Source organism: Scleropages formosus, chromosome 21 (assembly GCF_900964775.1).
Source record: "Scleropages formosus chromosome 21, fSclFor1.1, whole genome shotgun sequence".
In the NCBI taxonomy this organism is placed as follows: Eukaryota; Metazoa; Chordata; class Actinopteri; order Osteoglossiformes; family Osteoglossidae; genus Scleropages; species Scleropages formosus.
The window spans coordinates 3537507-3554524 of record NC_041826.1 but is presented as its reverse complement, the minus strand read 5'-3'; positions in this window follow the sequence as shown (position 1 = coordinate 3554524).

Here is a 17018-nt window from a genome sequence, read left to right as displayed (position 1 = left end):
CGCCACCACACCCCCCATATATATATATATATATATATATATATATATATATATATATATATATAGAGAGAGAGAGAGAGAGAGAGAGAGAGAGAGAGAGAGAGAGAGAGAGAGAGAGAGAGAGAGAGAGAGAGAGAGAGAGAGAGAGAGAGAGAGAGAGAGAGAGAGAGAGAGAGAGAGAGAGAGAGAGATGACTAGATCAGAAATGTGCGGTATTACAAGCTATGCAAGAGAAATGCCAAGTAATGAAAGCTAGATTGGAAAGTCAATTGATTTAAAGCAAGATATTAAAAATGCTGCCCCTGAGAAAAAATTACTATTACTAATTAATATTTGAACTGCAAATGATGGAGAATTCTTTGAAAAGTCCGAAAAACACAAATCATTAGTTTTTTAGTCAAAAGAAGGCCGTAAAAACATTCATAAAACATGGTGGAGACTTTTCTAATTGCTTCCCACTGCTGCTAATAAATGTCTAGCTTTTCTGTAATGGCCAAACACAGGCTAGCCAAATTATTAATTATCTTGTAATGACACTCATGACATGACAGTATTTGTTGCATTGTATGACAATTGCATCAGTACAAACTTCAGACTTGCACTAAGTGCCCAGTACCATCTAAGTCCGAGTTTCACAGCTACTATAAATGGCAGCACTGTAACATCTGAAAATTGTTTCAATTAAATAACGTTTAAATACAGGATATTAATTTCAGCTTTTTCCACAAAAATGCATTATATTTCACATTCACCATGTCTTATCCGTTACTCAGATTTTTTTTTTTTTTTTTTTTTTTTTTTTTTAAACAACCATTTTACAACCAGCATGTTACATTCTCCTATAACAGTTCAAGGAAAAAAGTTCTTGTAAACACATACATGATGATAGGCATACCTTTAGCTGACATTTTTTCTGCAAAGTGAGTTACACTGTTAGGGTACCTACAACTATTTACCCATTTATATAATTTGATAATTTTTACTGGAGGAATTTAAGCTAAGTACTTTGCTTAATGGCCCAGAGCGTGGCAGAGTGTGGCAGAGCGTCCAGTCACACACCGGTTGCTGAGATGGCGTTTTTGGAAAGAATGGAGTCCTTGTTCAACGTAAGTTCTATCCTGAATGTATCGTCTGACGGCATACCTGTGTGTTGTGTATCATGTAACAAGTTTTGTTTGGTTGAACCTGCTGACATTGTAGAACATTTCATTTGCTCAAAATACATAACAAATAATGACTTGGTGCGGAAGGTCCGCGATTTAGAAGAGCGCATTAATAATTTGATTTCTATACAAGAAACGGAGAGCTGGTTGGACTCGGTGTGTCCCGATGCCTCCGTAGTGTCGAACTTGGCGTCGACACTTACAGGCCCCAGTACAGCTAACGAGAAGCCGGGTACACCGGAGCGCTCTCACGGCGACTGGGTTACGATTCGGAGTAAGAAGTCGAATAAAACGAAGCCTAAGCTATGGGTTCCTGGTTTAGGTTCTCCTGTCCAACCCAAGATAGATTTTTGGCTCTAAGCAGTTCACCTAATAATAATAATAATAATAATAATAATAATAATAATAATAATAATGTGCTCATTTTGGGGGATTCAGCTGACCGAAATGTTAAGGTTCGGGGGCCTGGGAATCAAAATGTAAAGGTTAAGTGTTTCCCACGCGCGCGTGTGTCCGACATGGCAGCTCGTGTCGGTTCTCTCGCTGATTAATGCCATGTCGACTATGATGGTGCATGTTGGTGGTAATGATATTTGTTATCAACAGTCTGAGGTGTTAAAGAGCCGATTTATTTCTGTGTGTTACAAGGCCAGAAGGAAATGTCGTAATCTAATAGTGTCTGGTCCTTTACCTAGACTCTTCATGAGGGACATAGTGTACAGTAGATTGGTGTCTTTTAACAGGTGGTTGGAGACGTGGTGCCGCTCTAATCGTATATCATATGTTAATAACTGGGATGATTTCTGGGAAAGGCCCAGGTTTTTCACGCGTGATGGTGTACACCTCAACTGGAGGGGTTTGTTTGTTTTTATCCCAGAACTTGGCCTGCAAGTTGCAGGACTGACTCATGGTCCATGGATCATCTCCTTTAGCAGCTTTCTGTATTGATGAGTCTGTTGCTTGTTCTGATATCAGTAGTTATTTCTCATGTGATGGGGTTTCTTGTGCCTTGTCCAGTGTGGATCTAAAAACTTAAAAAAAAAGCGATAAGTGCAGCCAAAACATTCAAACTATTGTAAGGCCACGGCGTTTAACTAAACTTAGTGATAGGATCGTTTGCACCAGAAACCTAAAATACATTAAAACAAACATTCTCAATTTACCACCGAGACCAAACTGTGATATAAAATGCTGTCTGTTAAATATTCATTCACTAACGAGTAAAGCTGTCCTAGTAAACGACTTAATATTAAGTTATAAGTCCGATCTATTCTTTCTTACCGAAACCTGGCTCGGTGAGTCCGATACTATTCCGCTAATAGAAGCCGCTCCGGAAGGATATGATTATTTCCATAAATCTCTTTCTGTGCGTTGTGGAGGTGGAGTCGGCATTCTTTTTAAGAATAGATTACAAATAACACAGAGAAATCGTGATAATTTTGCGTCGTTTGAAGTTCTACAGCTAGATTTCATGTCAAACCCCAATATAATTACATTCCTTATCTACCGTCCACCTGGACCGTACTCCTCTTTTCTCAAGGAATTTAGCAACTTCATAACCGATTTAATCATTAACCATGATAAAATAATCCTGATGGGTGATTTCAATATTCATGTAGACGTGTCGTCGGATACTCTCGCTAATAGTTTTCTGTTTCTCTTGAACTCCGTCGGTTTTACCCAAGTTATTACCGGTCCTACTCATTCCCGTAACCATATGCTCGATCTCGTCATAACCTACGGCATTGATGTTCATCATGTAAACATTATTCCTTTAAACGAGGCTATTTCTGATCATCATTTAGTAACCTTTGATCTATACCTGCCCATGCCGTCGGACAATAGTAAGACCAAAATCGTGCGGCATATTGATGACGCCACTACTGCTAAAATTATTAATCATATTAGAAGCTTGGATTTTGGAACGAGTGTAGATATTGATCAGATGGCTCTAGATTATAATTCAGTGGTAAAATTCGCCCTTGATTCTGTTGCTCCACCAAAAACTAAACTTATTTGAACTGTAAGAAACTCGCCATGGCTCAACGAATCAACTCGTGCAATACAGTTAGAATGTCGTAAATTAGAGCATAAATGGCGTTCAACTAAACTACACATTTATTATGTAGCCTGGTCCGATTCTCTAAAAAAATATAAAAAGGCACTTTTTCATGCCAGATCCGAATACTACGCAAAGTTAATTGATGAAAATCACAAGAACTCTCGCTTCCTGTTTAATACCATCGCTTACTTAACTGGTAAACACAAAGATAAACAATGTATTTCTACTACCATTACTAATGATGAATTTGTCGTTTTTCAATAATAAATTAGTGAATATCCGCAAATCCATAGTGCCTTCTAGTTCGGTTTTAGCAAACATAAGCGCTTCTGACGATGATATTAGTTGTCTGCACTATCTCAGTAACTTCGACGCAATAACTGTAGAAGAAATTACCATGCTAATTCACTCTATGAAAAGTACTACCTGTCCTTTAGACCCAATCCCCATTAAATTACTGAAAACTGCAGTTTCTGCGCTTACAGAACCTATTGTTAATATTGTTAATACGTCATAACTAAATGGATGTGTTCCAAAAGGTCTTAAAATGCCGTTATTAGACCTCTACTAAAGAAATCGGATCTGGACTGTAATAACCCATGTAATTATAGACCGATCTCCAATTTACCGCTTTTATCCAAAATTCTTGAAAAAAATCGTAGTGTCCCAAATTGTAAAATATCTTAAACACCATAATATATTTGAAAAATTTTGGTCTGGTTTCTGCACTGGTCACAGCACTGAAATGGCACTTACACGTGTTGTTAATGATATTCTCATTTCTTCTGATGCTGGTCAGATCTCTATTCTTATGTTACTTGACTTGAGTGCTGCATTTGATACTGTTGACCATAGTATCCTACTGAGTAGACTTGGAAATCTGGTTGGACTAAGCGGTACTGTTCTGAAGTGGTTTGAATCGTATTTAGCAAACCGTGAACAATTTGTATTGAAATCCAACGACAGCACTCCGTCCATCTCTACTACGGTTCAGTATGGTGTGTCGCAGGGCTCCGTGTTGGGTCCATTACTTTTCTCACTTTATATGTTACTACTGGGTGATATTATTCGCAAGCACAATGTTAATTTCCATTAGTATGCTGATGACACACAGCTTTATGTATCGTTCAAGCCTGATAATCCATCACATGTGGTGTCGTTAACATTGTTTTACCAGTATAAAATTATGGATGAGTAATAATTTTTTATCTCTAAATGCCAGTAAAACAGAGGTACTTGTGGTGGGTGGTGATGCTAAAACTCTCGACTCAATCACGTCAATCTTTACAACAAATGATATTACCTTCAAGCGTACCGATTGTGCCAAGGATTTGGGTGTCCTACTGGATGGAAAGCTGTAATTTGTATCGCATGTAAATGCTTTGACTAAGTCGTGCTTCCTTCAATTAAGAAGCATAGCTAAAATGCGGCGATTCCTTTGTAGACGGAATTCTGAGAAACTGGTTCATGCTTTTGTTTCCAGCAGGCTGGATTACTGTAATGCTTTATTCTCGGGTTGTCCGTACCAGACTGTATCCAGGCTGTAGTTGGTACAAAATGCTGCTGCGAGAATTGTTACTAGAACTAGGAAGTACGATCATATAACACCGGTACTTAAATCCTTGCATTGGCTACCAGTCTCTTATAGAGTTGATTATAAAATCTTTCTTTTGACCTATAAGGCAATACATGGCATTTCTCCAGCATACCTTTGTGAGATCATTAATCTTTATATCCCAGGACGATATCGCTGTTCGTTAGATGCAGGTTACCTTAAAGTACCTGTGATCAATAAGACCTCAGTAGGAGGTCGCGCCTTTAATTATAGAGCACCTAAACTGTGGAATAGTCTACCAGTTACTATCAGAAATGCCCCATCTGTTTCTGTTTTCAAATCCCGACTTAAGACTTATATGTTCACTCAGGCATTCCACCTCGTAATGTAATTCAACCTGCCTTGGTTATTTATTTTATCACCTTTACAAAAATGCATTTTAAATTTACTTAAGTAACAAATTACTAACTCTGTCCTATCTTCTCGTTGAGCACTACCATGCTATGTAAGACCTGAGGAGGCTGGCCAGTGGTGACAGACGAATCCCATGCTGACAGAGGATGATGTCCATCTGCCGTGACGATCGAGACGTTCCATGCCGAGTCGGGGATCCAAGATGCCATTTACCAACATTATAATTACTTGTTAAACACTGGCTTACAAATTATTTTCTAGAATGCCCAGGAGGGGTGGGCTACCACTGGCCCATGGACCCCCAGAGGTTTTTTTCCTCCCTCAACTTTCAGTTGGGAGTTTTTGTTCCTTTCCCCGGTGGCCAGTAGGTATACTTATAGCTCTATAATAAGTTATTCATTATGGTAGCCATTAGTTGACCGTCTTCTTTGTTTGTATCTGTTTTTCTTGCCTTATGTCTGTGTTAAAGTGCTCTGTGTCACTGCGTGAGAAGAGCACTCTATAAAAAAATAAAATAAATAAATAAAAATAAATAAATGGTATTACAGTACAAAGTGAGATTCAAATAGACAACAACTGGATTCAAAGGCAGCAGCTCTAACTATTACATTATCAGCTTCCTCTACACCCACACACACACAAAGCCAGTGAGTCTTTTTCTATCAGTAACTCCCAACTGCGTTTGTCTGCTGGCTGACTGGACCAGTAACACTCAGATGACGCTGACTTGGTGAAAGATGAAACTCGGAAGTATCATACATATACAGGCTTCCTTATCTAGCCTTGGTTTGATGGTGTCTAAAGCAGTTGTAAAACTGTAGACTTGGTTTTCATATTTATATTTTTTAGTTTTTAAAAGACAATGCAGAAATTTTGCAGTTTTGGTTGAAAAAATTGGAAACTTTTTTTTTTTTTAAGTTCAATAACATGTTACTTATTTCCATCCATTCCACAGCTGACTGTGACATATAATCCTTCCAGCAGCTCCTGGATCGACCTAGGGGTCTTGTCCCAGTTGGCCGTGCCTGGTATACCTTCAAAGGGAGGCGCCCAGAGGGCATCCTTATCAGATGCCCAAACCACCTCAACTGCTCCTCTCAATGTGGAGGAGTAGCGGCTCTACTCGAAGTTCCTCCAAGATGTCTGAACTCCTCATCCTGTCACAGTGAGTGAGTCCTGACACCCTGCAGAGAAAGCTCATTTCAGCTGCTTGTATCCTCAATCTTATTCTTTCGGTCATTACCCAGAGTTCATGACCATACGTGAGGGTTGGGGCGTAGATCAACCAGTAAATAGAAAGATTTGCCTTACAGCTCAGCTCCCCCTTCACCATTACAGTTCGGTACAGCAATCGCATTACTGTTGCCATTGCTCCCAGTCTGCGGCCGATGTCACACTCCCTTCTCCCCTCACTCGTGAACAAGACCCCAAGATACTTAAACTCCTCCACCTGGGGCAAATTCTCTCCCCTTACCTGGAGGAGGAATGCCATCCTTTTCCGTGAGAGAACCATGGACTCAGACTTTGAGGTGCTGATCCTCATCCCAACCGTTTCACACCAGGCTGCAAACTGTTCCAGTGCATGTTGGAGGCAACCATGTGACGGTGCCAAAAGGACAACATTATCCACAAAAAGCAGAGACATTACCTTCCAACTACCACATAGAATGCCCCCCTGACCTCGACTGTGCCTTAATATCCTGTCCATGAAAACCACAAACAGGAGTGGGGACAAGGCACTCCCTTGCCGGAGTCCGACATCCAGACTTAATGAGCTTGACTTAATGCTGAGTGTGCGGACACAGCTCTTGCTCCGTGCATACAGAGACCAAGTGGCCCGGCACCCCATACTCCCTAAGCACCTCCCACAGAATTTCTCGGGGAACGCGGTCACAGGCCTTCTCCAAGTCCACGAAACACATGTAGACTGGATTAGTGAACTCCCATGCCCCTTCAATTACCTGAGAAGAGGGTAAAAAGCTGGTCCACTGTTCCACGGCCAAGATGGAATCTACATTGTTCCTCTTCAATCCGAGGTTCAACTATCGGCCGGAGCCTCCTTTCCAGCACCCTGGCATTGACTTTCCCAGGGAGGCTGAGAAGTGTGATATCCGGATAGTATGCACACACTCTCCAGTCCCCTTTCTTAAAGATAGGGACCACCACCCCAGTTTTCCAATCCAAAGGCACTGTCACCGAAGTCCATGCAACATTGCAGAGGTGTGACAGCCATAACAACCTTACAGCATACAGGGCATTAAGCAGTTCTGGCAAATCTCAGCCACCCCCAGTGCTTTGCCACTGTGGAGCTTTCCAGCTACCACAGTGACTTTCACCAGGGAAATGGACTCTGATAGCCTGGAAACCGCTGGACCTGACTCCTGTAAGGGAGGCATATCTCTCCGGTTTAAGAGTTCCTCAAGGTGCTCCTTCCAGCTACCGACAATCTCCTCATTTGAGGTCAGAGTTTCTCCAGTCATGCTGAGCACAATTTGAACAAAGCTCCTCCGACCCCTGCTGAGCTGCCAGATGGTTTTCCAGAACCTCTTTGAGACCAACCAATAGTCATTTTCCATTGCCTCTCCAAACTCCTCCCATGCTCTGGATTTTGCTTCTGCAACTGTAGCTGCTGCCACCTTTTTTTCCTGCCGGTACCTCTCTGTTGAATCAGGAATCCCCAGAGCCAATCACGCCCTAAAGACCTCCTTCTTCAGCTTGATGGCTTCCCTCACCACTGGTGTCCACCAGGGCGTTCTTGGGTTGCTGCTATGACTGGCACCAACAAGCTTTTGGCCACAGCTGTGCCTGGCTGCTTCCTCAGTGGAGGTTTTGAACAGGGTCCATTCAGACTCCATGGGAGAAGTTCTCCCAGAGGTGTGAGTAAAATCATTAGGGACAGCGTGCTCCAACAGTTGTTCCCAGCACACCCTCACTAAATGCTTGGGTCTACCGGTTCTGTCCATCAGTTTTCCCCACCATCTAATCCAACTCACCACCAGATGGTGATCAGTTGACAGCTCCGCACCTCTCTTCACCCGAGTGTCCAGAACATGTGGCTTCAAGTCAGATGAAACAATTCCAAATTCAATCATTGACCTTTGGCCCAAGGAGCTCTGGTACCAAGCACACTTATGAGCATCCTTGTGTTCAAACACGGTGTTTGTTATGGACAAACCACAACTAGCACAGAAGGACAATAACATTTCACCATTCAGGTTTAGATCAGGCAAACCGTTCTTCCCAGTCACCCCCGCCAGATTTTCCACTCATTGCCAATGTGAATCTGCTTCCAGCAGGACTATGGAGTCTGAAGGTGGGGCCCTGTCCAGAACCCCACCCACCCTCTCCAAGAAGGTCGAACACTCTGAACTGCTTTTTGGTGCATAAGCACACACAACAGTCAAAGTTCTCCCCTCTGCTGTGATAAACTCCAACTGTATGGCAGCCAGCTGGGGGCTTGTGAGTATCCCCACACCCGCCGGGCGCTTCTCACTCTGTGCAACTCCTGAGTACAAGAGAGACCTGTCGAGGAGTTTGGTTCCAGAGCTAACACTGTGAGTGGAGGTGAGACCAACAATTTTTAGTTGGTATCTCTCAATCTAGGGGTGCGGTGGCGCAGTGGGTTGGCCCACAGTCCTGCTCTCCGGTGGGTCTGGGGTTTGAGTCCCGCTTGGGGTGCCTTGCAACGGACTGGCATCCCGTCCTGGGTGTGTCCCCTCCCTCTCCGGCCTTACGCCCTGTGTTACCGGGTAGGCTCTGGTTCCCCGCGACCCCGTATGGGACGTGCGGTTCTGAAAATGTGTGTGTATCTCTCAACCTCCCACACCAGTTCTTGCTCCTTCCCCCCCAGTGAGGTTACATTACATGTGCCAAAAGCCAGTTTCTATTGCAAGGGACCATGACATCACGTGCAACCCTGCTCGCTCCTGCTACCTGAAAAGCATTGCGCTGGACCTTGTGGGTGGTGGGCCCACATGATTCCCCCATGTTACCTTTTCGGGCTGAGCCCACCCACCAGGCGCTTGCATAGGAACGCTACCCCCAGGCCTGCTTCCAGGGATAGGTTCCAGTGACCCTATCGCGGGCAGGGTAAACATTCTCTTGTTTATTTTTTTCATGGGGGTTTTTGGATCGTGTTAGTCTGGATCTTCACTACAGACCTGTTCGCCTTGGGAGGCCCTAGCAGGAGCATACTGCTCCTGATGACATAGCTCTGGAGATTTCTAGATCATGCATGCCCTTCCGCCACTCCAAAGCCCCGATCCAGGAAGGGTGTTACTTATTTTTTCCACTTAATTTAATGGTATTGAAAAAAATGTGTTTTTGTCACAACTTCTGGGGATGACACCACAGATTACCACAGGGGGATGCTATCTCAGCTGAACCCAAATACCAGTCACACACCTGTGACTCATTACAACACACATTTAAAGACGGCATCCACTCGCAGAGATTGCAGAATCTCATTAAGAAACATTGGCTTTCCTTTCCTTTTCCATGCTTTCCTTTAACTTTGCTCCTTGCTCGATGGTTTCTTTGCTCTTCGAATCACGACCCTCAGTCCTTGAACCATGACTAGGGCTGTTTGGATGTCAACCTTTGCTTTTGAACTAAAAACCTTTGGATCACCACCTTTGCTCTTCAAACTACCACCACAGCTCTTAGGATTACAACCTTGGCCGTCCAACCTCAAACCTTAAAGGTCATGACGCTTGCTCTTTGAACCATGACCAAGGTACTTTGGATCAGCTCCCGAGCTCGACCCTACTCTTTGGACCTTGGAGCCATGCCTATGCCCTGAGTGTCATTCCCCAGGTCTGCTATCCTGAGCCCAGTCTCATATTCTCCCACACATTCCATCAAACAACTTCAGTTTTCCAGTGTCAATCACAGCAATCTCCCAGAAGACCTCTGTACTTGTGTTCCAAGAAATAAAAAGTCTGAGGGAACATGACAGTTTTACAAGAATTCACTTTCCAAGCAAATTTCTTAAGAGCAATTTAGACTCATTAGGAAACAAAAGGTTGTGTTAATATTCCGTATATGAATATATCAAACATGGTAGATAAAAACACCAAGAAAAAACATATTTGTACTTGAACATCCATCCATCCATCCATCCATCCATCTTCCTCCGCTTTTATCCGGGGCTGGGTCGCAGGGGCAGCAGTCCGAGCAGAGTCCTCCAGACTTCCCTCTCCCCGCACACCTCCTCCAGTTCCTCTGGGGGAACCCCAAGGCGTTCCCAGGCCAGCCGGGAGACATAGTCTCTCCAACGTGTCCTGGGTCTGCCCCGAGGCCTCCTCCCAGTGGGACAAGCCCGGAACCCCTCCCCAGGGAGGCGTCCAGGAAGCATCCGGAACAGATGCCCGAGCCACCTCAACTGGCTCCTCTCGATGCGGAGGAGCAGCGGCTGTACTCTGAGCTCCTCCCGGGTGACTGAGCTCCTCACCCTATCCCTAACGGTGCGCCCAGCCACTCTGCGGAGGAAACTCATTTCTGCCGCTTGTATCCGCGATCTCATTCTTTCGGTCATGATCCAGAGTTCATGACCATAGGTGAGGGTAGGAACGTAGATCGACCGGTAAATTGAGAGCTTCGCCTTACGACTCAGCTCCCTCTTCACCACAACAGACCGGTACAATGATCGCATTACTGCGGACGCTGCACCGATCCGTCTGTCAACCTGCCGCTCCATTTTTCTCTCACTCGTGAACAAGACCCCGAGATGCTTAAACTCCTCCACTTGAGGGAGGAGCTCCCCCCTAACCCGGAGGGGGCAATCCACCTTTTTCCAACTGAGAACCATGGCCTCGGATTTGGAGGTGCTGATTCTCATCCCCGCCGCTTCGCACTCGGCTGCAAACCTCCCCAGTGCACGCTGCAAGTCTTGACTTGATGAAGCCAACTGGACCACATCGTCCGCAAAAAGCAGAGACGAGATCTCACGGCCACCAAAACAGACGCCCTCCGTTCCCTGACTACGCCTAGAAATTCTGTCCATAAAGATAATGAACAGAATCGGTGACAAAGGGCAGCCCTGGTGGAGTCCAACATGCACCGGGAACAGGTCTGACTTACTGCCGGCAATGCGAACCAAGCTCCTGCTCCGGTCATACAGGGAACGAACAGCCCGTAGTAACGAGCCCCGAACCCCATAATCCCGAAGTACCTCCCACAGGATGCCACGAGGGACACGGTCAAATGCCTTCTCCAGGTCCACAAAACACATATGGATTGGTTGGGCAAACTCCCACGAACCCTCCAGCACCCTAGTGAGGGTATAGAGCTGGTCCAGTGTTCCATGACCAGGGCGAAAACCGCATTGATCCTCCTGAATCCGAGGTTCGACTATCGGTCGGATTCTCCTCTCCAGTACCCCGGCATAGACTTTCCCAGGGAGGCTAAGGAGTGTGATCCCCCGGTAGTTGGAACACAATCTCCGGTCCCCTTTCTTAAAAAGAGGGACCACCACCCCGGTCTGCCAGTCCAGAGGCACCGTTCCCGAACTCCACGCAATGCTGCAGAGGCATGTCAGCCAAGACAGCCCCACAACATCCAGAGACTTGAGAAACTCGGGGCAAATCTCATCCACCCCCGGAGCCTTGCCACCGAGGAGTTTTTTGACCACCTCAGCAACTTCAGCCAGGGTAATGGACGAGTCACCCTCCAAGTCCCCAGCCTCAGCTTCCTCTACGGAAGGCGTGTCGGAGGGATTAAGGAGATCCTCAAAGTACTCCTTCCACCGCCCGAGGACATCCTCAGCTGAGGTCAGCAGCGCACCACTTCCACTGTAAACAGTGTTTGTGGAACACCGCTTCCCCCCTCTGAGTCGCCGGACAGTTTGCCAGAATCTCTTTGAGGCCGACCGAAAGTCTTCCTCCATGGCCTCACCGAACTCCTCCCAAGCCCGAGTTTTTGCCGCGGTGACTACCAGAGCCGCGCTCCGTTTGGCCCGTAGGTACATGTCAGCTGCTTCAGGAGTCCCGTGAGCCAGCCAGGCCCGATAGAACTCCTTCTTCAGCTTGACGGCATCCCCTACTTCCGGTGTCCACCACCGTGTTCGGGGATTGCCGCCACGACAGGCGCCGGAGACCTTATGGCTGCAGCTCCGAACCGCCGCCTCGACAATGGAGGCGTGGAACAAAGTCCATTCAGACTCGATGTCCCCCACCTCCCTCGGGACCTGGTTGAAGCTCTGTCGGAGGTGGGAGTTGAAGACCTCTCTGACAGGGGCCTCCGCCAAACGTTCCCAACAGACCCTCACTATGCGTTTGGGCCTGCCAGGTCTGTCCAGCTTTTTCCCCCGCCATCGAATCCAACTCACCACCAGGTGGTGATCAGTTGACAGCTCAGCCCCTCTCTTCACCCAAGTGTCCAAGACATATGGCCGAAGGTCAGAAGAAACGACTACAAAGTCGATCATCGACCTCCGACCTAGGGTGTCCTGGTGCCAAGTGCACTGATGGACACCCTTATGCATGAACATGGTGTTCATTATGGAAAAACCGTGACTAGCACAGAAATCCAATAACAACTCACCGCTCGGGTTCAGATCAGGGAGGCCGTTCCTCCCAATCACTCCCCTCCAGGTATCACTGTCGCTGCCCACGTGGGCGTTAAAGTCCCCCAGTAGAACGACAGAGTCCCCAGTGGGAGCGCTTTCCAGCACGCCCCCCAAGGACTCTAAAAAGGCTGGGTACTCTACACTGCCGCTAGGCGCATAAGCACAAACGACAGTGAGAGACCGTTCCCTGACCCGAAGGCATAGGGAGATGACCCTCTCATTCACCGGGGTAGACTCCAACACATGACGGCTGAACTGGGGGGCTATTAATAAGCCCACACCCGCCCGCCGCCTCTCACCTTGGGCAACGCCAGAATAGTAGAGAGTCCACCCTTGGTCGAGAAGACTGGTTCCAGAACCCAAGCTGTGAGTGGAAGTGAGCCCGACTATATGTAGATGGTATTTCTCAACTTCCTGCACTAGCTCAGGCTCCTTCCCCGCCAGTGAGGTGACATTCCAAGTCCCAAAAACCAGAGTTGGCGCCCGAGGTTTGGGTCGGCCGGGCACTCGGCCCCGACCACCGCCCAAATCACAATGCACCGGCCCCTTACGGTTTCTCCGGCAGGTGGTGAGCCCACTGAAAAGCAGCTCCACGTCTTGGCTTCGGGCTGAGCCCGGCCAGGCCCTGTGGGCATAGACCTGGCCACCAGGCACTCGCATGCGAGCCCCCCCCCAGGCCTGGCTCCAGGGTGGGGCCCCAGTGACCCCACACTGGGCAGGGTAAACAAAAGCCTTGATTTTTTCTTCATAAGGGGTTTTTGAACCGTGCTTTGTCTCCTCTGTCATCCAGGACCTGTCTGCCATGGGAGACCCTACCAGGGACATATAGCCCCAGACAACATAGCTCCTGGACTCATTCAGGCACTCAAACCCCTCCACCACAGTAAGGTGGCGGTTCACAGAGGAGTGTACTTGAACATTCTTGCAGAAATGTTATATTCGCAGGAGCTTCCCTTTTGTTCTTTTAAGATTAGAACCGACAACCTTTGGGTCTAAAGGCAATAGCACTAACCACCGAACTCCCAGCTGCATGTTATTAAACAGACTCTGATCCAGTTCCAGCATTATAAGTTTTTAAATGACAAGTAACATTATTTCCTCTATTCGAGCACAAATTAAAAGCTAATGAAATAGAAAAATGTTAAACATATTTGAGTAATCTCCTTTTAAAAGATCTCATGTAGAAAAAATTAGAAGCCAATGAGGAAGAGATTATAAATGTGAGTTTCCAAAGATTTGAGGAGTGTCTTTTGACCAAAGAAACACAATTGAGTGTTAATAATCCATTTGAGGAGATATTACATGTTCATGCTCACAGTCAATATGTAAAAATGAAGAAAAACTATATTTATGTATATATAACGTATTTTTATAAATTAATTGGCCTGACTTGAGAGATTTCAAAGGTTTCATAAACTTACAACTTTATTCCTACATTACAAACACACACACACACACACACACTTTCAGAACCGCTTGTCCCATATGGGGTCACGGGGAACCGGAGCCTACTCGGTAACACAGGGCGTAAGGCCGGAGGGGGAGGGAACACACCCAGGACAGGACGCCAGTCCATCGCAAGGCACCCCAAGCGGGACTTGAACCCCAGACCCACCAGAGAGCAGGACTGTGGTCCAACCCACTGCGCCACCGCACCCCCGCACCCCCGTGTTGCAAACAATGACTGTTAAATCTGTTGCACAAAATTCTGAAATTTAATGAATTTTTTTATTGTTGTTGAGCAAACACAAAGGTACACATTCTATCCTTGATGAAAAAAAAAAAAAAAACATGAAACAAAAAAACAAAATTAATCAAACATTACTGAAGAGATAAGAAACATTAAGTGTGTGTGAGTATGTCAAGCAAAGGGGGTGTGGTGGCACAGTGGTGCAGTTGGTTGGACTGAGTCCTGCTTTTTAGGGGGTCTGGGGTTCTAATCCCACTTGGGGTGCCTTGTGACAGACTAGTGTCCTGTCCTGGGTGTGTCCTCTCCAGCTTTGTACCCTTTGTTGCTGGGTTAGGCTCCGGTTCCCCGCGACCCCGTATGGAACAAGCGCTTCAGAAAATGTGAGTATGTCAAACATATTACTCTGTAAACAGAATAAATAACATGCAGTTTTTGGAATAATTGACACATTTTGTGAAAAGAACCTTTTACACTTTTCACACAATGCTAAAGGTAGACAGCATAGAAATTCTTAAATTTATAGAGGGATTATGCACTAGTTTTAACCTCTGCATTCTTCATAAAAGTAATGTCTTATTTTTTAATTCCAAACGGGAACTAGCCACCCATGTTCACATAGTTTACAATTATCTCAATAACACACCTTTCAATGAATGGGATTTCCAGCTTTCTCAAATATGCAATTTTAGAACTGAAAACCAAACAAGAATAAGACTAAAGACAGATAATTGCTCATCAGACTCAAAATAAATGGGCACACTTGCTGTATAATCGGTTGGTCCTGCTTAAATAATGTATGATGTTTCAGAGTGATATGCTGATGAGTTGGTCAACCCCCCCAGGTGATCTGGAAAAAAGTGTGTTTTCCCTATGATAGCAAAACTATTCTTTTATCTTCACTTTCAGCTTGGGAGGAGAGCTACATTTCATGAACTTTACTGTTGTAAAGAAGACTAGTAATGCAACAATTCCATTTTTCAGTCATGAAAAAGATTTGGAACAATTACTATAAACAATTGAACAAAGATTGTTTTGTATAAATATTAAAATTGTAAAAGAGCAATAATAATCCTTAAATACTGCAAACTGGTCTAATGTGTGGTAAGAAACAAAGCAAGTCATCCACTTTGAAAAAAGGAATTGCATGTAGAAAAAAGAATATTTTATTCAACCAATAACCCAGAGCTGCCAATAGACACCGATTACATGGATTGAATGTTTTTTTGCTTATTCCGTACCGACTCTTTCCTCACCATCATTAGTTTGTGACAAATATGATCTGAGTCTTCTTTCATGGTGCTATGAGCACACAATATGTGTCTGAAGCCTTCAGCAGCTGTCAGGAGAACTATTACTGTTTACACAATCAGCAAAGCTGATCACATCATTGATGATACTGCAAGGCTTATGATCAAAAGCAGTATTATGGGTTTTGACACTCAGGCTTTCCCGGAAGATGCTAAAATATGTGGCAAATTATTATACCTTCTCTTAGATTTTTCTGTGACAGACAACAAAGAAATTATAAGGCCTTATTCCTGAAACATTCTTAACATCTGAGAAATGATAATACACGCACACATTTTCAGAACCGCTTGTCCTATACGGGGTCACGGGAGCCTACCCGGTAACACAGGGCGTAAGGCCGGAGGGGGAGGGGACACACCCAGGACGGGACGCCAGTCCGTCGCAAGGTACCCCAAGTGGGACTTGGACCCCAGACCCACCAGAGAGCAGGACTGCGGTCCAACCCACTGCACCACCGCACCCCCCTTATGCCTTGAACATTTTTTTTTTTTTTTTTTTTTTTAAATGTGAGTATAACTGCTATACACAGTGTATATTTTTAATAATGTACTTAAAACAAAGGGGGGGGCGCAGTGGTGCAGTGGGTTGGACCGGGTCCTGCTGTCCAGTGGGTCTGGGGTTTGAGTCCCGCTTGGGGTGCCTTGCGACGGACTGGCGTCCCGTCCTGGGTGTGTCCCCTCCCCCTCCGGCCTTACGCCCTGTGTTACCGGGTAGGCTCCCGTGACCCCGCGACCCCGTATGGGACAAGCGGTTCTGCAAATGTGTGTGTGTGTGTGTGTGTGTGTGTGTGTGTGTGTGCTTCAAACAATATTGCTGAGAAAGTTGAATTAACTGAATGAAGCCTACAAAAACCTGGGTACAAGTTCGCAACTGAGTTAATAATTCATTCATAAATTTTCACCACTGTTTTATTTAGAATGAGTCCCATATGAAATGTTCCAAATTTGTGTGGAATGTACATGGGAGCATGTCTTTCTGTAACACCTCCAACAGGTAGAACCAATCCCTAGGGCAACACTAGCTGATGCACCTGCTTCACATCAAGGCGCACTTATAAGGAGCACCGTCACAAGGACACACTGCAGAACCTCTTCAAGGACAACACTTTGACCAGACCTTTCAAGAACTTTTCACTTCACAAAGAGTTTGTCTTGTCACTGACAGTGTCTTTATCTTTTTTTTTGTTTTCCTGGACGTCTTCTGCATCTCAAGTCTTCTGATTCAGAAAACATGAATAAATTGCTACTGGGCGCCACTGA